This window comes from Vicia villosa, linkage group LG3, assembly GCF_029867415.1.
Source record: "Vicia villosa cultivar HV-30 ecotype Madison, WI linkage group LG3, Vvil1.0, whole genome shotgun sequence".
NCBI lineage: Eukaryota > Viridiplantae > Streptophyta > Magnoliopsida > Fabales > Fabaceae > Vicia > Vicia villosa.
The window spans coordinates 178,208,529-178,235,029 of NC_081182.1; the positions used below are offsets into that span (position 1 = coordinate 178,208,529).

The 26,501-nt window shown below is 37.8% G+C and overlaps 2 long non-coding RNA genes and 1 pseudogene across 3 annotated transcripts; all 3 read left to right on the plus strand.

Moving 5' to 3' along the window:
* Window positions 1-10,866: 10,866 nt before the first annotated feature.
* LOC131656952 (uncharacterized) lies at window positions 10,867-13,171 on the plus strand. Of its 2 annotated transcripts, none has more exons than XR_009300394.1 (5): window positions 10,867-11,113; window positions 11,184-11,546; window positions 11,771-11,898; window positions 12,705-12,763; window positions 12,950-13,171. It is a non-coding gene; the product is annotated as an uncharacterized LOC131656952 (long non-coding RNA). The 2 variants fall into 2 exon arrangements; XR_009300395.1 differs by having other exon boundaries at window positions 11,198-11,546.
* Window positions 13,172-20,013: 6,842 nt separating this feature from the next.
* LOC131656954 (putative disease resistance RPP13-like protein 1) lies at window positions 20,014-23,573 on the plus strand (annotated as a pseudogene).
* Window positions 23,574-24,361: 788 nt separating this feature from the next.
* On the plus strand, window positions 24,362-26,456 carry LOC131656955 (uncharacterized). Its single transcript, XR_009300396.1, has 3 exons — window positions 24,362-24,776; window positions 25,713-25,865; window positions 26,039-26,456. It is a non-coding gene; the product is annotated as an uncharacterized LOC131656955 (long non-coding RNA).
* The last annotated feature ends 45 nt before the right edge of the window (window positions 26,457-26,501 follow it).

Genomic DNA, 26,501 nt, shown 5'->3' on the forward strand with positions numbered 1-26,501 from the left:
ATACTCGGCTAGTGTGTCGTTTTTGGCCTGGTAATCGCCGCTAACTTGCGACGCGACCAGTTGTGAATCGGTATAAATCACGACTTCCCGAGCGCCTACGTCCTTGGCAAGGCGTAGGCCTGCTAGGAGGGCTTCGTACTCGGCCTGGTTGTTCGATGTGGTGAAGGAGAGGACTAAGGATACTTCGATGAGGAGCCCCTCGTCGTTCTCCAAGATGATACCGGCTCCGCTGCCCGCGTGGCTTGAGGCGCCATCAACGTAGATGGTCCACTTATTCTCGGTGGGTGTTGGGGAGTTGGAGATCGTCGTCATCTCGGCCACGAAGTCGGCGAGTGCTTGGGCTTTTAGCGCTTTCCTGCCCTCGTATTGTATGTCGAACTCGGACAGTTCGAGGGACCATCTCAGCATTCTTCCGGCCATGTCTGGTCGGCTGAGAAGCTGTTTGATCGGTTGGTCTGTCCGGACGATGATAGTGTGGGCGAGGAAGTAGTACCTCAGTCTTCTGGCGGCCGTTATTAGGGCCAGCGCGATTTTTTCTATCTGTTGATAGCGGACCTCGGGTCCTTGTAGGGCTTTGCTAGTGAAGTACACTGGCTTCTGCCCGTCTTCCGTTTCTCGGATCAGGGCCGCGCTGGCCGCCTCGCCAGAAACGGCCAAGTAGAGATAGAGAACCTCGTTGCTGTCTGGTCGGGATAGCACCGGGGGTTTGGAGAGCACTTGTTTGAGGTGGGATAATGCTTGTTCGCATTCCTCGGACCATTCGAAAGTTGCTTCCTTCCGAAGAAGCTTAAAGAATGGAAGTGCATGCTGGGCGGATTTCGCGACGAAGCGGGATAATGCCGTGAGCATTCCGTTTAGTACCTGGATGGATTTTTTGTTGGTGGGAGTAGGGAGGTCTGAGAATGCTCGGCATTTATCAGGGTTGGCTTCTATTCCTCGTTCTGTTAAGTAGAAGCCGAGGAATTTGCCCGCCCGCACTCCGAAGGTGCACTTCTCTGGATTGAAGCGCATCCTGCAGGACCTGGCCTGCTCGAAGACCCGCTCGAGATGTAGCGTGTGGTCGGAGTCTTCTCGAGATTTGACGATCATGTCGTCCATATACACCTCGAGCGTGTCGCCGATTTCTCCTCGGAAGACCTTGTTCATCATCCGCTGGTAAGTGGCTCCGGCGTTTTTGAGTCCGAAGGGCATTACGTTGTAGTAATAATTGCCCGATTCGGTCATGAAAGCCGTGCATTGCTTGTCGCATTTCGCCATGGGAATCTGGTTGTAACCAGAATAAGCGTCCATGAAGGACAACAGTTTATAGCCGGCCGAGTTGTCGACCAGTCTATCAATATTAGGTAAAGGGTAGGCGTCCTTTGGACATGCCCGGTTAACATCAGTATAATCAACGCACATTCTCCATTTTCCATTAGATTTTTTAACAAGTACAACATTTGAGAGCCAAGTTGAATACTTGGCCTCGGAAATAAAATTTGCCTCTAGGAGGTCTTTTACAGCTTTCTCGGCAGCCTCCGCTTTCTCGGGAGACTGCCGACGCCTACGTTGTACTACGGCCTTGGCGGTTGGATTGATGGAGAGGTGGTGACAGGCGACCTCAGGGTCGAGTCCGGGCATCTCTGCGGCGCTCCAGGCGAACAGGTCGGCGTTGGCTCGAAGGCAGGCTACGAGTTGCTTCTTCGGCAGGTCAGGGATGCCTTTGCCGATCTTCACTGCTCTGTCGGGGTTGTCTCCCAGGGGGATCAGCTCGAAGTCTCCGTCGGGGACAGGCCGGACGGGATGAGGGGCCTTTGATAGTGTCTCTTCCCCGGATTTCAGTTCTTCCTGTGTAAACCTTGCGTCGAGGTCGACTGAGCTGACGTTGGCCGTTGGAACCTGATCTTCCCGAGGATGCTTGTCTTCGGCTCTTGGTTTTTTGTTGGAGCTGGTCGGAGGAGCGATCAGCTCTAGTCCTTTGACGGAGGCATCGAAGATCCTTCTCGCAGCTTCAATGTCGGCGTTGATGGTGGCCACTTTCCCTGTCCTCGTGTAAAACTTCATCTTCAGATGGACCGTGGAGGGTACGGCGGTTAGCTCGGCCAGTGTGGGGCGCCCGATGATGCAGTTGTACAATGTCTTGCAGTCGATTACCAAAAACCTGGTTTTGACTTGCCTGGACGCTTCCCCTTCCCCGAAGGTGACAATCAGCTCGACGTAGCCCCATGGTTTGGTGGTGGCTCCGTTAAAACCTTGGAGGTCGGAACCCACATAGGGAGTGAGGTGCGAGTCGTCCAGCTGAAGTGTTTGGAAGAGGTGGGAGTACATAATGTCGACTGAACTGCCTTCATCTACCAGGACCCGTCGCACATCGAAGTTTGCCATTCTGGCTCGGACGAGAAGGGGAATGGTGGCGTTTGGAGCTCCGCCGGGCAGTTCTTCGAGGTAGAAAGTGATTGGCTCTGACTTTCCTCGGAATTTCCGAAGAGTAGGGCCGAGATCGGCATTGGCGCTGTGTAGCTCGTCAAACTTTCTCTTGACTGAACTGACCGTGAGAGAGCCGGGGTCCCCGCCGTTGGAGATGACCATAGCGGTGGGGAAATGTTCCCAGGTGCTGAGGGCGGTCGTCACGCCGAGCGAAGGGATGAAGTCTTCCGGTCGGGTTACGGACAGTGCGACTTGAAGTGGTCTGCTGTCTGGTGAGTTCCCCTCGTCCGAGTTTCGAGGGATGCCTCTTCTGGGGGGTTCTCCCTTCTTGGTGTATCTTGCCAGGTGGCCCTCTTTGATCAGGGTCTCTATGGCATCTTTGAGATTTATGCATTCGTCAGTCATATGTCCGTGGCTTTTGTGGTACTTGCAGTACTTGGACTTGTCTGTCCCCGGTCTTGTAGGATTTGACTTCGGGGGCCTGATGTTGGATTTCTTGAACTCGGCGTTCTGGCAGTCGGCCAGGATTTTCTCCCGGGAGGTGTTCAAAGGAGTGTAGTCGTTGAAACGCCCTGCTGGTCCTCGCCGTTCTTTGACATCTCGGGATCGGTCGTCCCTTCTTTTGTCTTGTCCTCGGCGCGACCCCGGGTCTTCGAGGTTTGAGTTGCGAGAGGCACCACTGCCCCTCGGGGCTCTGATTGCGGCTGCCTCGCCTTCCTCAAAATCGATGAATGCCTTTGCTTTGTTGAGGAGGTCATTCATCGAGTGCACCTTCTCAATCTTAATAGCTTTTTTGAAGTCACTGCCGGGGAGAAGTCCTCGCTCCAAGATGTACCTCTTCATGTAGTCTTCTGTCTGTACTTGGACGGCCTCCTTGTTGAATCTTTCAAGGTAATCTCGAAGAGGTTCGTTGGGTCCTTGTACTACGGCCTCGAGATTGGCTTCCGATTTCGGTTGCCGTCGGGAGGCTGTGAAGTGGCTCAAGAAGAGTTCTTTGAGCTCGGTCCAAGAATGGATGGAGTTCGAAGGGAGGTTCCTGTACCAATTCATCGCTCCCTTCCTGAGGGTGGTCGGGAAAATGCGGCACTTGATCGAGCCTCTGACGACGTGATAGTCCATGACCGCTTCGATGCTCCGGATATGGTCGTCGGGGTCAGTGGTTCCGTCGTATTGGTCCAACACTGGCGGTTTTTCCATCCCCCGAGGGAGGCGGGCTCTCCGGATACTGGCGGACAAGGGGCTGCGGAAGTCCTCCTCGTCGCTCGGTCCTGGTGAATTGTAGTGCCTGTTTCGTCGGGGATCCTCTTGGTTGTTACCCGTCGCAGCTTTGGAGGGGCCCCGACGGCCCTGTTCGGGGGAGGGGCTTCTTTGTTCAGCGGTTTCAGGTTTCTGGTTCTTCCTGTTCTTTCTGTGTGGAGAACGGGAACGAGTCCTCCGGCGACGATGTCTTCTCGGGGGAGACCTTGAAGAGGACGGGGAACGCCGACGGTATCTTCTCGGCGGTGAGCGTGAGGAGGAATAGGAGCGTGATCTGTAGCGCCTCCGTGGAGAAGGGCGACGTCGCCGCTGTCTTTCCAGTTCGTGAATTCGGTCATCCTGAATTCTGAGGAGGCTGTTCGTCAATTGTATTTCTTTGAGTAAGCGGACGGTGATGGGGTCAGCGTCCTCGGGAATGTTGAGCGGTTCCTCTTCTTCCCCATGACGGGCTCTCCGCCTCTCGGAGGTGTGGGTGAATGAGGAAGCATGTTGCCCGTCTCGGGGGTCGGTCTCATTCACATTCTGGGCATGTTCCGGCACGTTGGTCGTTCTGATCTGCTCGCCGTTCTGAACGTGCCCTTCTGGAGGAACATGGTCAACATTCTGGACTTGTTGTAGGACCTGCAACAGCTGGGTGTCCTGGGTTTCATGCCCGGACCTTTGTCGCCGACGATCCCCCCGACGATGATTAGCTAGCTCGCGGGAGGATTCCTCGATCAGCTCGTGAAGGAGGAAAGGGTCAGCGCTTGGGATGTTGTTGTTGTCAGCCATGACGATTGGAGATGATTAGCTTTGATCTTTGTTCTTTAAAGATGGGGAAGCAAGTTTCCCACAGACGGCACCACTGATCGTACCTGATCAGAAGAATCGTCGTAGGCTGCTCGGACTGGATCTTCTAGGAAGGAGGAGGGGGGGTGTACCTGCAAGGTACTCCAATGCCAAAGTAAGTTGACGAGCAAAGGAGCGCAAGTACTAGCTAAGAGTGAGTAAGAATTGAATACCTGACCCTCTAGTCAAAGAGGGTATATATAGCCCCCAGCGCTGGGCCATGATCTCGCTATTGGGTTGGATTCCCAAGCCCAACTAGGAGACTGCCAGGTTTCCTGAGCGGAAATATCGGAGGTGCGTGTACGCCCTCTGTCCTGGTTAACCGCTCCGAAGTCCAAGGGAAGACGCGGTCTTTTAGGAGCCACGTGGGATCCTAGTTACTCGGAGGATTGGATATGAAAGAGCCCTGCGCGGAGCAGGGTCCTCGGCAAGGATGATGTCCGGGGGAGAATTAACGCCGAGCGCGGTGTTGGTGCCGAGCAAGGCGTGTCGGAAGGCCATGAACTATACATGGGCCTCTGAGGCTTATTGGGCCGAAAGCGGTGTTGGGCCTAGCCTTGGCCCAGTCCAGAACAGGAATATTTTAAATTGAAAAACATTTGGGAAAACTCCTAAGTAATTCAGTTAAAAAAAGTCCGTAGATATATCTACGGAACAAATCAATGTAAAATAAAAAAAAAATATATTTCCGAAGATTTACCTCCGAAAGCAGAAAAGCAAATTTAACAACGCACATAGTGTGTGAAAAACCTTTGTCTCAGATATTCTCAAATTTATGGGTCAATATCTAATTTGCTCCGGTCAAATGGATGAATTGGAAAAATATCCTTATAATATTTTTTTTATTTTTAATTTCTTTTAAATGACGTGCACAGCTAGGTTGACTTTTTTTATTTCAATTTATTTTAAAATATTATTTAGAATTTAAAAGTTACAAAAAATTAAAATATGTTATATATACTTATTTTACACTTTTGCTAAAAAAATTACCTTGCTATGAAACGAACACCAACACGAGGGAACATATGATGATGGAGCTCTCAAGCAACTACGCTAATATGTTCAGTCCATAAAACCTCCCACACTACCTACTTATTTTAAACTCTTTTGAGATTTTAAAACAGAAAACAAAAATTGTTTAGTAAGGGACACTGGTGTAGAAATCAAGTACTTTACAAACTGACCAACTTATCTCTTCTGAAACTTATTCCCATGCTACCTAATCATTAATAACAACAAAATAAAACGAGTATTATTTAAAATAAATATATAATATCCATTTAAATTTCATTACATAATTATTTTTCTATATTATGTTTGTTTTAATTTATTTCAAATAATATGCATTTCAAATTTAAATGATATTTAAAATTGCAAATTATTTTGGACCGACCAGATCGATCCCATTTGGATTTTAGTCGACCACACTGATCTCGACTAATAGTCAGATAAAGATCTCACTCTTTTAAGAATCTTCCTAATATTCGAAGATTATTATTCTAGTGATCACCAAAGATCTCAATTGCAAATGTATCTAACGGCTCTCCACAATTCACTCCTAATTAATAGCAAATTAGTTATTTCATCTCTAGTATATATAATGAGATGACGCCAAAATCAGGTAACAGATTTCAAACATAATTTGAATTCACTCTTCTTCCTCACATACTGACTTGAGCATTGAAGTGTCAAACTTCAAGGTCTTCCCGCTCACCGCGTCAGAATATACGATTCGCCATCACTATCGTTCTTCTTCTTGTTTCTGGTTCCATAATGAAACAGTGGCGTTGTCTGTGAAAATCGACTGTTGATTCCTATGATTTCGACGAGTTCGCATTCATTCTCCAACTTTCGCAGTTCGTAACTTCTTTTCATCACCAGAGCAAGTATTCACAATCAAATGTGAGAATCAATTGTGTTTTACTTTGATTTAGCACTATCTCAGCCTCCTTTCCACAAATTTCTAGATTTTTAATTCTTATTTTCATCGGTGATGGCTGGATCCAAGGCCATATCCGACGTGGCGCAAGAAACTATTGTTGCTGCTTTCGCAACAAGTAATCAACCACCTCTTCCTTCGCCATAAAATGTTGTAAATCCTAAAACTATAGTTTTGCTACATCCAGATATGGTTAGAGCTTCATATTTGGCCAGATCTATTCAAGTTAATCTAGTAGAGTTTCATGTTCCACTTGTGGCTACGCAACCTGAAGCCTTGTGTGGCCTCTACACTCTTTAAACAAACCTCAGCATGCAAGGTGCTAACGAACTGTTGAACAACATGTTTAACATTGTTCTACTGCAAAATTCATATGCCTTTAAAGAAAGGCTTCATCGTCTGGAAGTAAGCCTTCATAACGCTCCCTCTCACAAAAATACCGTTCGAGAATTTGCTTCAGGAAAGACTCGTGTTGCCATCCCAGAGCTAGTCGGTACAAAAATAGAGGAAGCTCATCCTCAATAGAAAGGTCAAAGTAAAAGCGATAAGCATTAGACTCCTTCTCAAATCACCAAAGGGGATTGGGGAAGTCATGCTCCCTCCCCAGTTCAGGTAGAAATTTACCCAAAAAAGGTGCAACCGAAACTTGTAAATAAGAATACTAGAGAGTAAGATCTAAAAGTTGACAGAGAAGTCTTCCAAGCTGAGCAGAAGGATATCCCGACGAGCATATGAAGCTCATGGATGAACGACTGAGTTAATTTAGCACTGACAATGCGTCCAAGTGCAAGATGTTTTCTCTAAACCTAATCAATCATGCTAAGTTATAATTGAATGGCCTTCCGAACAGATGTATTGGTTCATAGGCTGAGTTTTGCAAGAGATTTTCTGCATAAGTCACAGCCCTGAAGCGACGACCTGTAACTGAAACTTACCTAAGCGGGATCATACAGGGGAATAAAGAAAGTTTGTAGTCATATATAGACCAATTCAAGAGGGTCTCTATTAAGGTAAAAGGAACTCAATAAGGTCCTGAGTGTTGATTCTTCGAGAAAGGTCTTCTGAGAGACCACCCTTTCAAACAAAACTTAGGAAAGAGGAAGGTAAAATCTATCCATAAAATTTTAACCATGGTCGGACCTTACATGATCCTGCATGAGAAGCTAACCACCATTTTGGTAACCCTGTCTTCATCTAATCTCACTCCAGTCTCCCGGTCGGAAAGAATTTTCATCAGCATCAATATGACTCTGATTGATGAATGTTGGGAAAGTATGACAAGTATACTCCCCTAGAGGACTCTTGTGAGAAGGTTTATCAAGACTTGTAAATAATGAATTTAGGAAAGCAGGAATTTGACCTCCTTACCCCATCAAAGAGACACCTTGGACGAAAACATTAAAATATTATCGCTTCCATAGAAGTTACTGTCACAACACATATGATTGTGTCCAAATGAAATATACCATCGGAGAGCTGATAAAGAGAGGTCGGCTAGATTAATATGTCAAAGGGAACAAGTAGGACATGGAGGAGTCACCAAAAGGTAAATCTCCTTAGAATACCACAAGGATCGGGGAAAATGGAGAAAGAAAAGAGGCAAGTAAAGGCATGCGCCTCTACATCACCGATATAACCGAAGGAGCACCTCAGAAAAAAACTCCTTTCAAAAGGCACCATGAAGAGAAAGGAATCACTTCGAAAAAAGTTATTGACTGTCCTATCTTGGGATTCTTGGACTTAGAGAAGGTCTGAGGAATTCCTCGATAAAATTTCCCCTTGTGACCATAGTTATTGTTGAAAAATTTGACGTATCTTGAATCCTTATCAATCGCGGCAGCTTATATGCTATCATGTACTCTGAGTTATTCGAAAATATGGGGATGGACCGAAGCAGTTTGCTACCATACGAAGGATCTGATATCCAGGAATGCAACGGAACCACTACTTGCCCATGTGGATGTGTGGAGTTAATGGTTTTTGTTGGCAATGAAAAGGACATCTGGGAGATAAATTCTCAATTTCTTATTCTTCTTTGTAGGAGTGTGTACAATTGTATATAGGGATGACCCTTTGCAGCCATGCTAGACGATGTTGCTTCGTTGAAAACTGACAATGCTATCCTAGAGGGAGCAAAGAGAATATACCATGCTATCCAAAAAAATTGGAGAGAAGACATAGCCATGGAGCTCAATGTTACTTCCCTCGTCGGGAAACTCAACAGGATGAGTATCCATCCTCCAAAATATGGTTGAAGCGACCATAAGGAGTGAATGAATAAGTGGCGCCTAGCCCGCCCGATTATGTTTCCTATTCTTCAATCATATAGAACATTATTTGATGGATAATTTACTAGCAAGTGTACTAGTGTTGTTATCTAATAAAAATAATTATGTTTTCACAGGGATGTCGAACTTAAAATAAGGTACGTTGTAAAATGCAATTTGAAAACAGTAAACGGGGGGTTTTTTAGATTGTTTTGGTCGAAAAATGCAAGAAAATATTTTTATAACAATGATGAGAAAAATGGTTAGGTTTTATTGTTAGAATCCTCAAATTCTACATGATTGATTAAACGTGCATTAACAGACATGGAGTTAATACATGGTTACACGACAGATTAGCACTACCACTACACCCAATTCCTTGGTGTGTAGCTCACTACCCTAAGCGTTAATTCTCCGATCCCTCGTGCCAATTGTAACGTCAGACTAGGAAATAACATAGCTCGTTAATCACTGAGTCACAATTCATGATCATATTATCTTTAGTCAATTAGAGAATTCAACAGTTAAAGTATGTGAGATAAATAGCCCTAGGGTCATTAGTCACTATTATCAAGATCAATTTGAATATCGTAACAAATAAAAGGCAATGCGCACAATCAATAACTGAATAATAACAAAGATTCAAAACAATTACATTAACATCATTCGATCGTACGTCATAATCAAGTAAAAACATGTTCATCATCAAATAAAACCTAACCTAAGAGGAATCTAGCTACTCATGTTGAAATTAATCAACACCAATAGTGTAAATTGGAAGAACATGAAGAATCTTTGAAGAATAAGCTCTCCAATGGCTTCAATGGCCTCCAAAAATTAGGGGGTCGACGTACACTAATAGCCCATCATCACAACCCCAAACTTGAATTATTGCTTGTCCTCAAGTAACCTGTCTGCACACTGAAACTTTGTCAAAAATAAATTACAAATCTTACCAGTTAAATTTCACTTGCTTTTGCTGATCGAGACGTTTGTTCTCTGCCTTGCTTTAACTAATTCAGATTAGTTCTTCCATAAAGAGTACTCAACTTGTCTCTCTATTCACTATTATGCACTCAACTGCAAGGGTGCTCACTCAATCACTTATAAGAGTAAAAATCAATGAATTTGTAAGCTATATGTAAAATCAAACAAATCATATCTAAACAAACACATTTGGGGACTTTAAAGGTTGTATCTTGGCTTTATATTAGGGTAGGATAATTTTTGGAAAATTTATTTAAACCTTGGAGTTAGGTACCTCTTGGTCCTCCCGTTATCTTCTTCCCTATATATCACTCTTTCTTTCATATTGGATACTAGAGAATTTTTCTTATTTTTGGTCCTGTTCTTTTCTATAAAAAATTGAAAATATCATGTTTTTGAATCTTATTTTTGTTTTTATTTGACCAATGTCTCAAGTACCCTCAACTCCAAATTTAAATGTAGCTAATTTTCAAGAGCAACCCTAAACTTAGTGATTAGTTTATAGTGAAAATAAAATCTAGCTACCTAACTCCTAGGAGGGTGGAAAGATTTTCATCTTTCAAGTCAAAGGCTTATAATAGGCTATCGAATGAAAAACAGGCCCGACCGTTTACATGTGTAGACTGTGTTACAGCACTGAGCTCCAAAATTTGGGGTCAATTATTTTAATTTTATTATTAATTACTACTACAATTTTGCTCTTTAATAGCACTAATATGATAGCGCTTTTTTTTCAAGTGCTATTACAAATTTCATATGAAAAGCAATAATAGCACTTTTCTCTTGAGCGCTATTATAAGGGGTAAGTCATAATAGCGCTTTCCTTCTAATTGCTATCATAGGTTATTAAGAACAAAAAGTAAAATTTAATATTTAAGTTTAATAGCGCTTTTATATGAAACGCTAATAAATGGGGTGTCTCAATAATAGCACTTTTATATAAAACGCTATTACAGCCTTTCAATAAATTATTAAAAAGAGACGCACGTTTGAAGGTCGATCGCGTGTGTTCGATCCATCCACGCTCACAATATTTTCCACTTTACTAGTATTGTTTAAAAAAACTATGATATTTCTTTTTTTCCTTTTAAAAAATATAATAAATAAAAATAACGCACTAATTTTGTTATTTTTCTTTATGACTTAACTATCTCACTATCTTTTTCATAAAAAAAAAACTATCTCACTATCTTAACCTTCACCATCTCCTTCACTTCATCAAGCTCAAAAACTCAGGCTAACCCTCACTGAACCACCTTCATTCTTTTCTCCAAATCCCAACCCTAGATTTCAACGGTAGCATTACTTGTCCCAACCTTCTCTACAAAACCCCTGATCTTCTCCGCGAGGACACCAAGAGTAAATTGGGTCTTGAAAAGTCTACCACCGCGAGATCCGGTACACACAATCTCAAAAACTTCCACATCCGGTACGTCTTTCTACTGTCTCAAATCTCTATTGAAATTAGTTTTTGAAATTCTAAAATTTTCTCTAATTAGGGTTTTGAATAAAGGGAAATTAAGCGTGAGTGGTGCTTGTTATGCTCTCCCATGCATGAATGGTGGGTCTAACCATCATCACTTACAGATAAACCCCTAATGGCTACTGAAAACACCTCAACCTGGATCGAGTTATCCTGTTCAGCACCAATTCCATTCGGGTTTTCCTTTCCGGAGCATCCAACGACCCCACTCTCTCCTCTCAATTCCGACAAACTTCCTCTGTTCTACTCGCCTAAGCCGAAATAGTGCGAGACACTTCATGCTATCTGGATCGCTTCTGACCCATCCACCAGACCCGAATTGACCCGACTCCTATCCGGTACCGGCTTCGTCTTGTCAATCCCTAAACCCATAGAAAAGGTCAAACCCTAATTTCATCACCCTTTTTGTTTTTCATAATTCTCATACATTGAAATTAATTTTCAGTTTTTATTTTAGTTTTTTGTTTCAAAATTTGTTCTTGAGATATAATTAGTTAAATTGATTTGGCATGGAAAAGATTTGACGGATTATGTTACTTACTGATATAATTGTTAATCAATTTCTGGATGTAACTTTTTTTATGTTGATTCTTTGTTATGAAGAGTGAAGAATTGAAAGCAAGGTCAAAAAAGTTGGAAGATTTAGCTGAGAGGAAAGCATACAAGGAGCTTGTTAAGGATATTGGACCAAAGGAAGATGTTCATAAACAATTAGGATCAATAAGGATTTGGTAAACTCTTGTTCACTTCTATCTACTATGATGAATGAGCATTTAGCATATCAATCATGTTTTGCTTTCTTCCATAACCTAGTTATAGTTTTCTCTATCTTCACTCTCCGCTTTGATTTCGTCCTAGTTATAGTTTCATTTTAATGTTGGTGTTTTTGTTCTAAGAGGTTCCGAGGTGTATGGTTTTTTGGGTTGCCTTAACTTGTTTATGAGTGTTTCTTCTTTATTGTTTTTCAATTCTGTGTTGTGCGAGTGTTTAATGTTGTATTAATTAACTCTTAGTCTTGGAGGTATTTTTTGACCTCTACATTTTATTGTTTGGTCACGTAGTGGCATGTTTTTGGTGTAAAATTTGGCTTAGCCTTTCTATAGATTACTGGTTTTTAATTTTTAAATCCGTTCAGTTTGGTTGATTGGCCTTAGTTTTCTGGCATGATGCATATACAAGGTTGAAGTAGTTGCATTCGAAGCTTGTAGTTGGTTTGGGATTATTTTTTTGCTTGTAGATCCTTTTAGTTGTTAGACTTTTTAGTTTTATTTCCTCTATAGAAGCCTACCACAAATGCTAGTTTTACTATTAGAATTTTTTAAATTCTGTGTTTTTTTTTTTGGTGCTGTTCTGCTTGTTTGGTATCAAATATTTAGTTCTTATGTGCCTTCATAGTGGGAATACTTTGATAGTTTAGGTGATGGTTTGAAAACTTTTGGTTATGTAATTTATCTCATTGTATTTATTTTTTCAAATATGACAAGACAATTTGGGAAACTTTATCATTTAACTAACACAAGTATTGATTTGATTGCAGGATTAATAAATCACAAATTTGGGATGGAGTTTCAATTTCAGTTACACGGAAGTATCATGGTACATATACTATAACCACATAGTCTTTCCACTGATCAAATTCTCCACATATTCTTTATTATTCTAATTTTAGTGTGTTTCCAAGTAGATAATGTATGCTAATTTTGTTTTGAAAGGAAATGAGTAGTTAAAATGATAATATTTAAATAGAAGTTAATTTTCTTATATTGAGTATTAAATGTGCAGGAAAATTGGACTATTTAGTAAACCAGACACAAAGCAAATATTGATATTTTGAAAAGAAACAATGGATATTCATGGTAGAAGACTATGGAGCAAAAGTTAAATACATGGAAGAAGACTATGGAGCAAAAGTTAGATATTGTTCTCAAACATGATTGTACACTATGAGTATAATTTTTACATCTACAGTTTAATAATTTATTTTTATTCTTAGTATTATAGAAAATTCTTTTACAAATAATTAAATTATATTTGCAATTTTACTTTTAACAAAAAAACCTCATTTAAATTTTTTTTTATGATTAAATATATCATTTTTATACTTTTTATTTGTATTTGAATTGTGTATTTGATTTTTAGACCTTTCATTAAATAAGTTAAATGGCTTATTTTTGAACGACCTTAAATTTTTATTTTTTTATTAAAAAAAAGTGTTTTTAATAGCGTTTTCTAGTAAATGCTATTAAACTACGTTTGCTTGAAGGGCCTAGGATAGCGCCTATATAAAAATTGCTATTAAATCCAATTAAAAAAACAAGAGTGAATCAGGTTATGTTAGCGTTTTTATATGGAGTGCTATTAAAGTATCTTCTTTTAATAGCGCTTTTTAAGAGCTATTATAGGTGGCCAACTTTTAATAGCGGGAGCATTAATAGCATTTAAAAGCGCTATTGAAAGTGAAAAAAAGCGCTATTATATATCATTTTTGGCGTAGCAGGAAAATATTAAAAAAAGAAAAAGAAAAAGAAAACTGAGAAAGAGCACTTTGGATCCTCTCCTTCATTTTTCTCTCCTTCCCTCTCCATCCTCTCTATCTCTCTCTTAATTTCATTCTCTCTCTTTATTATATTTTGTTTTTTAATGACGAGTGAGAGTAAGATTAAGAGAGAGATAGAGAGGGAAGGAGATAACAATGAAGGAGAGGATCCAAGTCACAGAGAGAGAGAGAGAGAGAGAGGGAGAGAGAGAGAGAGGTTTTTGAAATTTTATCTACAACTTGAAAAGTGAAATAATATACTACTGTATTAGCTAGTCATAGAGTAAGAGACACATATAGAATGGCAGGCAGCAGTGATCACGTGATGTTTAACATTTCAATGTTTATGCCTTAAAAATATTTTCTACATTTTTTTACATCTTTCAGAAAATATATTATATACAAATACCCATATATATATATATATATATATATATATATATATATATATATATATATATATATATATATATATATATATATATATATATATATATATATATATATATATATATATATATATATATATATATATATATATGTTTAACATATAGGGTGAATATTATATTAAAATAATCAACTTAATTTTTTGTATTTTTCAACTCTTGAGTCAATGTTGTTAATTTATATTTTGTTCAGTTTAGTTTTTTTAACTAATTCTTAATTTTTGATTTTGAATATTAATTGTCAATGATTTTTAATTTTTTTATTTAATGAAATTGATATTTTTTATTACTGGTGTAATAATTTTTAGGGGGTTTTTCACTAGAGAGCGTTGATACATAGTGTAGGATTATGCACATTGGTTATAGACACACCACTTATCTACCTAAAATTTTAAGGTGATAGGTGAGTGGGTTCTCCCACTTATAAATGTTCAACTCACCACATTCTTATCCAATATAGAACTATTTTCCCACTTACTCACACTTGCATTATTATTTTAACACTTACAATACTCCCCCTCACACTTATACCGTCGTTGACTCAATCATTTTCCCGAACCAAGCTCTGATATATTTGTTATAGGAGTTTTTTTGGTAATATTTATAAATAAAGTTAAAGTTGTTTAGTAATATTTATAATTTTTCAATTTCAAATTATTTTTAAACCAAATATTTATCAAGTGTTCTCACTTGAGTCGTCCCCATATATATATATATATATATATATATATATATATATATATATATATATATATATATATATATATATATATATATATATATATATATATATATATATATATATATGAAGTAATCTAAAAAGTTAGAATATAATAAAATATAATTTTTTTGTCTAAATTTAATACCGCGTTTGATGTCAAATAGTTGCGAGTGAAAATACTGATTTTTCTTTATACTTTTAAACATAATAAAATATTTTATATATATTTTTTACGAGGAGCTTTTTCTAAATATTGTTTGACCTTACTTCTCCTTTAATGAATTCTTCAATGTAATAATCTTGAAAGACTTTATAAGTTAAAAAATAAGCATATAAACAATTGGTTGGGTGTAAGTGTGAGTGGTTAAAGTCTCATATTATCTATGAGGGGGTGAAATATTGGATTTATAAGAGAGATGACCCGTTGTTTACCCAAAATTTTGGTAAACCACCGCTAGTTTCTTATTAAAGGTTACTCTACAGGATCAACTAGTAAATCCTAGAACTTTTATTGTCCTATAATGTGTTGTACTGTAATTTTTGCTTGTATTAAATGAAAAATGAGACGAACCGTTGAAAAAGAAATGACTTGGAATTCAAGAAAATAACATAAAGAAAATGCAGAACTTAAAAGTAATTTTAACTTTGATATAAAGTAGATACATTGCATGGAAAGAAATGGTACGCATACGTACATTCTCATAAATAACACTTGTTTCTCACTTTTGACACAGAGATTCAGAGTTTCCTCTAACAATGTAAAAATGCGGACCCCCAAAAACTACCAATATTGCTACTTATATAGATATTCTGCCTAATAACTTCCCTAACGATCGACTAAACACATGCCACCACGTGTCCCAACCATGCAACATCGTCTACCATGCTTCCACGTGTCTCAGAAGTAACTGTTTGATCTTATCTGTTACCTTCGAATTCGACCAACTTAAAAATACAATAAAATATTTCTAAGCTTTTTTCTTCCAAGCACAGTGCCTGAGAAACCCATGACTTCAACTACATATCAATTTTGTCAAAGGCTCTTCGACTGAAGGATTTACTTTCGACTGAAGGATCTACTTACGCCTTATAGATTCAAATACCTCTAAATCTTACAAAAATGGGAGGTCGAAATTCAGGGTTAACACCCGTTTACCTAACTGATAACACCTAATCGCACTGCACATTTGACTCAAATAGCACATGTTCTTCATAGTTTTTAGCTTGTTTTTTTGTGTTATGCTTGGTTTTGTTTTGTTTTCAGGCGTTGTGCCCATTTGGAGCCCTTCTTGAAGAAACCAAGCGAAAAGGCCAAGAAATTGAGATTTTCTGTGAAATTCTAGATATGGCGTTCAGCTTGGCGGCCGCTGTAGGAGACGCCATGACGTGTCCCACTTCACCCAGGGGATAACTGCCACGTTCCCCATAATGTCTCCTTTTTCACACTCTGCGCCCGCGGACCCCCCTCCGTGGCCGCGGTCTTCACAAAACTGACTCCCGCCCAAAAGGAGTTGGGGGGCATTCCTATCTTAGCATAGCTTGCAAAACTTCTTTAAATAGGCGTTTTCATTTCTCTTTCTCTTCATCCAAGCTTAGTTGCATACTTAAGCCATATACTGTCGAATCTTGTAAGTGATAATCCCTTCACATAGAAGAATTATCACACCATTGGTAGAGTCTGTAATCGAGTTTGGAGCACTTTGGTAGAAGTTAATCTCATTTTCATTTCCAGTTGCATTTACTTTCCCTCTGTACAAGACTAAAGACTCAGTTTGGAGCAGATTCTTTATTACAGTCGTACTTTTATTTAATTTCTTTTGTCTTGCACTCGCTTGAATTGATTTATTATCTTACTTGTCTTTATTTATATTTCCTTTATATGCTCAACTTTTATATGATTATTGCTTACTTTCATTTCCATGTCTGGCTAAGTTTTTAAAAGGTTAGAATGTAAAGACCATAGTCATTAATAGCATTTCAAACACCTTATTTGTAGAAACACTTTAGGGGCTATTTTAACTTTTAACACAAATTTTCTATATTCAATCGTTGGGATAAGATCGAAATCCGTCCTATTTTCAAAAGTTGATTAGGAATTTTTGATGATACTAGAAAATAATTTTGAAACTGTTTTCGGACCCAGTTATAGGTTTGAAATCCGATTCTTGAGTAAAAGCCTTGAATCTCTTTTAAGTCAAATCATTCCAAGTTAAAACCACTTTTTTACTAAGTTGAGAGACTGATTTCTTAAAAATAGGTTTGCTACTTTAACGCTGGAAGCACCTTTTATAAGTGACAATAGAGGGTTTGATTAGAGAGTAAACTCGGTTCTTAGTTAGCAAAAGCAACAAGTTCCCGTTAAATAGTTTCTTTTCAAGAGTAGAAAATATTACCCCATAAGTAGTTCTATTAAACACAATTGAAATGTTATTCGACTGATGTGACTTACATTTGAGCCTTGTTTTTTATCTGAATTTACTTTCATCTATTTATTTTCCTTGCATTATATTCCCTCAATTAAATCGATCTGCCTTAGATAAGCATCTTAATAATAGAGTTGATAAATTGACGATTGATCTCTGTGGTTCGATAATCCTTTGTATTACTTCGATAGGCTGTGCAATTGCAGTCAAATTTTTAGACTCTATAAACAGACCGATCACTAACACCTTAAAGTTTTGGGTTAAGATGTGGTGTCTCTCTCTTGTGGTCTTGGAGCATTGATCCCATTGATGCTCCCGACTTCCCCCGAATTCCCCAACAGTGGTATTAGAGCCGTGGTTCAGCTTGGTGGGAGAGCAGGAGCTGGATCCAGTGTTGGATCCTATTATAGGATGTAGAGGACTCACACTTGTTACGGAGAATGTTAGGTGCATGTGTAAGGTTAAAGTACCACATTGCCTATGAATGGATGAAATGTTAAATTTATAAGAGAGATGACTCATTTACCCAACATCTTAAGATTTTGGATTGAGATGTGGTGTTTCCGTCTCTTGTGGTCCTGGAGCACTTTTCCAAACTCTAAAGAATTTTTTTTCTATCATCACAACTTATAGTACATTATTTTTATTTTTTATTTTTTTGTTCACTTTTTTTTTTTTGTTTTCCTCGCTTTTTTCTCTATCGTTTTGCTTCATAATATATAATATTTTATTAACTTTTTTATTTTTCATTATCATATTTATTTCTATGATTATGTACTAAGAATAAACATAAACATGATTATGTGTGTGTATGAGAGAGAGAGAGAGAGAGAGAGAGAGAGAGAGAGAGAGAGAGAGAGAGAGAGAGAGAGAGAGAGAGAGAGAGAGAGAGAGAGAGAGAGAGAGAGAGAGAGAGAGAGAGAGAGAGAGAGAGTGTGTGTTTTAAAAAATGGTATATTTTTTGATAATTTGTGTGTGCTTGGGACAAAATGTTGTCTCATGGTTTAATGAGTACAAGAATTCATGTTTTTGTCTAGTCTCTAGTCATCTATTTTGTCTAATCTCATGATTATGGTGTGCGTTTTTTAGGGCTTTTTTTTAGGGTTCGTTCGCATCTAGGATTTCTTCGTATGTTAAATCAGGGATTGTTACGAAATAGTTTTTTTAGGGTTCGTCCTGATATAGGGTTTTTAAAGCATGATTCTTATTTAGGGTTTGTTCTAATTCATGTGTAATGGATGAGTTTTTGTATCTAACAATTCACCATAGTGGTGAATTCGTTGATAGTGACAATAGTCAGTATGAAGGAGGAGAAATTTTGGACTTGAAAATAAATGCAGACACATAGAGCTATTTTGAGTTTGTTGGTGTTCTTAAGGAGTTAGGTTATAGGGAGTTTAAGAGTGTTCACAGCAGATTTTTCAATCACAATTTAATATTTCTTTGATCTTTGAAGCAACCTCGATCTAATCCCATAAAAGAAGTTTCAGCAGTGATTGATGTGTAAACCCTCCTTACTTTTTGATTTGATAAAAAAATAATTGAATTTTTTCAAATCTTAAAAACCTATAAAACTACATTGAAATTTTAAAAATAATAAAATTCAAAATCTTAATTTTAAACAATATTTTAAAATAAATCTAAAAAGTCAATATAATTCTCTAAAGCCTATCTTCAAAACCTTTTTTTTTTTTTAAGTTTTAAAAATCTCAATCCAAAGGGACTCCAATTTTATTCTTCTTTTACCTGTCTCGTGTCCATTTGTGAATTTAAATAATAAATTAAAACATCTAAACTTTGAACTTTATTAGGGTTGGAAAACGGGCATGCCCGCCTCGTTTAGACCCGTCTCGCAAAAAAATAAGACGGGGCAGGGCGGTCATAGTTGAGAATGCAAGCCTAAAATCTTGGCCCTCCCCGTAGAAAACTGAAGGAGGGGCGGGCTAAATCCGCGGGCACTGCACTTTTTAAGTCAAAAATGAAAAATTTATGTTATTACGCATGCCCGCAAAAGCCCGCATAAAAAATAGGGCGGAGCGAGACGGTCGCATTAGAGGACGAGGGCTTAAAACCTTGGCCCGTCCCGCACAAAAATGCCGACAAAACGGGCATGCCCAACGGGTCAGACTCGTTTTGCCACTCTTAAACTTTATTATTTTGTCTCATTTAATAAAAACAGATTTAATGAAAAACAAGAATATCATTGCCGGCTGATCTTTTAATTATTCTAGGTTAGGTGTATACTTCCCAAAAAGAAAACTCTAACAAAAGGAGCAAAACCGAAACAAGTCCAACAGATAACACTTTAAAAGAGTTTCACATATAGGATCATAGAATTTGTCCTATCTAAAAATGAGTTTTGTAAACCCATGCATGAGTAACATTACACTAAGATGTACCATATTTGACATAAGTTGTGAATACACAATGGAATTGGATACTCTATTCCCACTATTACTAATTACTAATATAATATAATAAAGGACCTCTCTCATTGTAATCATCGAACCTTTGATTCAGCTGAAGGGTATGTGCTACCAACCATATATATATAAGAAAATATAAAATGGAAGTTATTGTCATTTTAAATCATACTTTTTTGTTCTTCTCGTTCTCCTATATTTTTAGTTAAAAAATAAAACCATTTCATATTTTGTTATTTAATACTTGACCAGCGAAAGGAAAGAGTTGCAAAACTTTTCTTACAAACAAAGCAACTGATGGAGTCCATTCAGAGAGAAACACTCGCCTCACTCTCAAACTCTGTGAAGCTGTTGTTAAAAAAGATTGGTTCTATCCGAATCCGAAGCACGAATAGTAACGTTTCACTCTTGGAGAAAACACTGGTGGATCTTCAAGATATGCTTTATTATGCTAACAAGAAACTCATCCCCACTCAAGCTAACAACAAGTCGCTCAATTTCATAAGACATGTTGTTTTCGAAGTTGCCTATTTCCTTGACGAAAGCCATTTTTTACGGTATGATCATACCGATAAGCAGAACAAAATTAATTCTCGTTTAAGTTTTTTCATTGCACTGATTAAGTCTAAAGCGGAAAATTTAATTCAAATATTACAAGGCTTAGGTTCAGGAAAACAACTTGGTGATGATGAATCTTCTATTTATGGAAGAGACTCTGATGTTGAGAAGCTTAAACATCTTTTGTTGTCTAGTGATAGTAAAATAAGAGTGATTTCCATTGTTGGTATGGGAGGGATTGGTAAAACATCCCTTGCTAAGTACCTTTACAATGATCCACAAGTCAAGGAAAATTTTAAGTTAAAAGTGTGGGCAGATGTCTCAAATGTTGTTAATGATTGGAGGGTTTTTGAAAACATTCTTGAATCTATTACTTCAAAAACAACAACAACAACAACCAGTAATGCCATTTACCCAAATTTTTTGCTGGTATTGGATGGTGTATGGGATGCAAGATCTGTCAATTGGACATTATTGATAAATATCTTTAATGCCGGGGAAACACAAAGTAGAATCATTGTCACAACACGAGATGAAAGAGTTGCAATATCCATGAAAACCTTTCTTTCTCTCCACTATTTGAGACCCTTAAAAGCTGAAGATTGTTGGACTTTACTTGACGAACATGCATTTGGAGAAAATGACTACCATCAACAACACTATCTAGAAGAAATTGGCACATTTGAAAAAGAAATGCGAGAAACAATTGGCAGAGAAGTTGCAAAAATATGTGATGGTTTACCATTAGCTGCTGTAGAACATGGGGCTCTTCTTCGCATTTCATTGAACCCATCTGATAGAAATTATGTGCGACAAGGTCACCTTCAGAAAACAGCTTATGATGTGCTAGCTTCTCTCAAATTGAGCTACCATTGCCTTTCTCATCCTTTAAAACAGTGTCTTCAATATTGTTCAATTTTTCCAAAGAAGTCCATCTTAGAAAAAAAGATGGTAGTTCAGTTGTGGATTGCAGCGGGTTTACTAGAATCATCGTCCAAAAATCAAGAAAAAGTTGGAGAAGAATACTTTGATGAACTAGTTTATAGGTCATTGATACATCGGCGATCTATTGGTGATGAGGAAAGAAACTTTGGAATGCACAACTTCGTCCATGATTTAGCTACAGAGGTTTCTTCTTCATACTGTATCGGTATGGACAAACATAACCTAGACGATAGGATGCAAAATTTCTCATACAATAGAGGGACATATGATTCATATGATAAATTTGATAAATTATACGGAGTAAAAGGTCTGCGTACCTTTCTAGCATTCCCATTACAAGAACAACTGCCTCTTGGTTTGCTATCAAACAAGGTAGTGCATGACTTGCTGCCAAGAATGAAACAATTACGCATGCTGTCTCTGTCAAGCTACAAGAGTATCACCAAGGTTCCCAAGTCTATTGGAAATTTGTTAGACCTGCGGTACTTAAATCTTTCTCACACTAATATTGAAAGGCTCCCTTCTGAAACATGCAAGCTTTACCATCTGCAGTTCTTGTTGTTGGCAGGCTGTAGAAGGTTCTTTGAATTGCCAGAGGACATGGGAAAATTGATTAATCTGCGGTACCTTGACGTTAGTAACACCGCATTGAGAGAGATGCCCGTACAAATAGCCAAACTATAAAATCTCCACACTTTGTCCGACTTTGTTGTCAGCAAACATAATGGTGGATTGAATATTGCAGAGCTAGGAAAACTTCCCCACCTTCGTGGAAAACTTTCAATCTCCCAGCTACAAAATGTTAATGACCCCATTGAAGTAGATCGAGCCAATATAAAGATGAAAGAACAAATACACGAGTTATCTTTGGAATGGGATCTTGGTAGTACTTTTTTAGATTCACAAATTCTTGTACTTGAAAAGTTGCAACCCTCGACGAATTTGAAAAGTCTCACCATCAAAGGCTATGGTGGAATCAGCTTTCCAAATTGGTTGGGTGATTCTTTATTTGGCAACATGGTGTATTTAAGAATCTTGAATTGTAATGATTGTTTATGGCTTCCACCCGTTGGAAAATTGGGTAATTTGAAAGAACTCATTATTGAAGGGATGCAATCAGTGGAGACAATTGGTATTGAGTTCTATGGAAGTGGTGGCTCTTCATTTCAACCATTTCCCTCTTTGGAGAGTCTACACTTTGAGAATATGCAAGAGTGGAAGAAATGGGACTTGATTGGAGGTATGACTACAACGTTTCCTAATTTAGAAATGTTATCTCTAAGAAAGTGCCCGAAACTGATAGTCGGAAACATAACTGAAAATTTTCCTTTCTTAACTGAACTTGAGTTAAGAGAATGTCCTTTATTGGTGCAATCAATTCCATTATCTGATCATGTATTTGGGCAACTGATGTTCCCTCTGAATTCTCTTCAACAGCTGACCATAGACGGTTTTCCATCTTTGATGTCGTTCCCAACAGACGGTCTACCAAAAACCTTGAAGCTTCTCATAATCAGTAACTGTGAGAATCTAGAATTCCTTCCTCACGATAACTTACATAATTATACATCGCTTGAGGAATTGAAAATATCTTATAGCTGTAATGCAATGATATCATTTACCTTAGGTACTCTCCCTGTCCTCAAGAGTCTGTTTATTGAAGGTTGTATAAATTTGAAATCGATATTAAGTGCAGAAAACGAGTCAGAAAAGACTCTCTCATTTCTTAGAAGCATCAAAATATGGAATTGTAATGAACTGGAGTCATTTCTCCCAGGTGAATTGGCAACTCCAAACCTCGTTTATATTGCACTGTGGAAGTGTGAGAAACTTCTTTCATTGCCAGAAGCAATGAACAATCTAGCTGGACTTCAAGAAATGGAAATTGATAATCTACCAAATCTTCAATCTTTTGTCATAGATGAGTTACCTAGCAGTTTACAGAAATTGTCTGTTGGCCCTGTTGGTGGGATTATGTGGAATAATGAGCCAACTTGGGAACATCTCACTTGTCTCTCGGAGTTGCGAATTAACGGCGATGATATGGTGAACACACTGATGGGGCCATTGCTACCTAAAACGCTTGTGAAACTATGCATTTGTGGTCTTAATGATACCAGCATTGATGAGAGGTGGCTTCAACATCTCACTTCTCTCCAAAACCTTGAGATTATTAACGCGCCCAAACTCAAGTCGTTACCAAAGAAAGGATTTCCTTCCTCTCTTTCAGTACTTAGTGTGACTCGCTGTCCATTACTGGAAACAAGTTTGCGGAAAAAGCGGGGGAAAGAGTGGCGTAAGATTGCTCACATTCCCTCCATAGTTATTGATGAAGAATTGATCACATGAGTTTTGTTCGGGTGAGTCTTTGAAATATTTCTCTTTTTGTTTCTTTCATATTATGTTATCATCATCTATTGTGAATTTCTGTAGTAACATCAAAATACAATATTATAGCTTAGTACTAACTCATTTATTTAATCATAGAATTGTATTTTGTGTCACACCTGCTTCTTCCTTATCTTGCTATCGTAAGAAGTCAAAATCACCTCATAATCTGCCACCAAGTCCAGTAATTGTTTTTTTGTTCAGGAACAGATGAAAGGAGAAAACACCACAGACTCCAAATATGTTAGGTGTTCTTTTTGTCTATATGACTTCATATATATTTTAATGCATTGACTGTATCAAACATTTTTACCATGGTTTAGATTCTTCACTATTCTACTAGTCTAATACATATCATTCATTTATGCATTTCCATATTTTTGTGTTTATCTAACTGTCTTGACTTGATATTTTTTCCTTACTTTAGTCAATTAGAACTTTTTCCCTGTCATGTATAACAAACAGCTTCTTATATAAACCTTTTTCAGTTTTTTAAAATATATGTGATTTTGGCATGTTGTGTTGGGAAGGATATTTCAAAAGATGTTGGCTTATACCTGTAGTTAATACCGTGGACCATCAAAATTGTAATATTAAATTTGTCCCATTTTATCACATGAATAATAGTGTTCTTATATTGTGTGTATATTTTTACTCTATTTATCAGCTTGAGTCTATTACAAGAAAAATAACTTGCCTAACACGTTGCAGTAGCATAGATCATTGTAATGCGGCTATTCTCGTTGGTGGTCAGTCAATTAGGATTACCTTTAGAAAAATATCATCATGTAGTATGTTCTAATTATTTAGAGGCTAATCTAGGTTTTATTTGCCCCTAAGCACTTGTCAGTGTGTTAAGATCTCATCCAAGCCTAACTCTGTTGCTTCTAGTTAGTTGCTTTCTCCTATAATAATTGAACACCATCAAGTTTAACACAGTATCTCTATGGGGGTTTTTATGCTAAATTTTGTTTTTCGGATACCATATGTTTAGTTGCTTACCAGTTTATCTACCAGATTTGGTGGCTTACTTTATCTCTACCTTGTTTGCAGATCTAATAAGGGCTTCAAGTGTAATTGATGGCTTGCACAAAGATGGGAGCAGCAATATCTCTTTCTGTCAGGAGCGGATCAGAAGGAGAAATAGCAATGTTGGCTAAAACAGAGAGGTACTCTTTCTGTTCCTAATCTATGTTAGCTCTGTCATGCAAGGGAATTTTGTTGAAGCCTGAAGTGCCTTTCTTCCTAACACAACGACAGTGTTTTTCTCCCACCCTCAGTTTAATTTTACATAATTTTTGTTCATGAGTAGTCTCTCCTGTAGATTTATATGTTATTATTTACTCTAGTCTATTTTCAAGTATCATGCTGTATTTAGAAACCTGCTGTTTTAGCAAAACTAGTGATTTTGTCATCAATTGTGTTGGGAAAGTGCTTGTTAAAGATGCTACTCAAAATTGCTTCAGTTAATGCTGTGGACTATCAAACATAATTTAGTGAGCTTTTTATGTCCCTCTTTGGCACATGAATTTCAAATGAATTTGTAGCAACCATGGAAAGCTTAGTTTCATATCTTTGGTTATAGTTTCTAACTGGTTATCTTACAGTTTTAATGTAGATAAATCACTAGTTTCATCAATGGCTTGTAATTGAACCTAAATCATACATTTACTCGTGGTGAACTATTTTAATTTACAATGACTCCTACTGGGCCTTGAGTTTTTTCTTTTTGACCCTCATGGCATCACCATAAGTAAGTGTGAGAATTGTTTTTTATGCAAATTGAAAGTATATTATACATCAAGCATGCTAGAAAGTTGAACCATTGTCATTTTTGCTCATTTTTTTACATGTATGGTATAAACTAGTGCATGTATGCAATTCAAGACATGCTTTCTCTTCTTTTCATGTTCTTTCTGCATGTATTAAATTACTTATGCTGCTATAAAGATACAATATTTTATTTTAGCCTCAGAGTTACTAAGAGTCCAGGATAAATGTTTTCTAAAATAAATCTGTGTACTGAATTTATTCAAATACATTATATTTATTTCCACCAGCTTTTCAATGACAACCATGAAGTCTAATAGTGGATTTCATTGCAGCTACCACATTAAGAGTCAGAATTGAGCGAAGTAGAAAGTAAAACACATTCAGAACATGCAGAAATTATCAAACCGTTGCCTAACTCGCTACGAAGATTGATTTGTGTGTTACCATTACTGCCATTTTTTCATGGTTGTCAGTCACGACTCACGGTGAGTTTTACTGATTTAGTATTTAATGTGTTTTATTTTCCTTTCAATTCTACATATTTTAAAATGTAATTGTAGTTCCTTGACGAACATTGATCATCTTCATTGTTAATGCTTTGTTCTGTTATAAATGAAAACCACAAGTCTTGACAGTGTCTCTATTATGTTTATTTTAGGTTCGTATTTGCTTAACTGGAGAGGTAGATTTGTCCAACAGTTTCTCCACAAATCTGAACTTTGTCAGGATAACAAACTTTAACTAATTTATGGCAAATTCATTTGCAATTTAATCGTCAACTTCTTATTTGGGGAGTATTCTGGCCTTTTGTAAAAGAGAGATCGCCGACAGGAAAAACAGAAATCACTGTGGGCAGCAGGGGAGGAGGAGAGAAAATTTTTCAAATGCACCATGACACATAGATGTGTGGGTTTATAACATTGAAGTTTGAGTAGTTTTCTTTAGACATTCCTTTTGCAAAAGGATGTTTGAGCCAACACTGTGTCTGTGTCCTGTGATTTGAATGCAATATCCTTTGTAACTATATCTGTCCATAATAAAACTAGAGTTTGGCTTAATTTCTATCTATAATTAATTTCTACCACTTTTTCATTTAATGTGTTACATCATGATATATATCT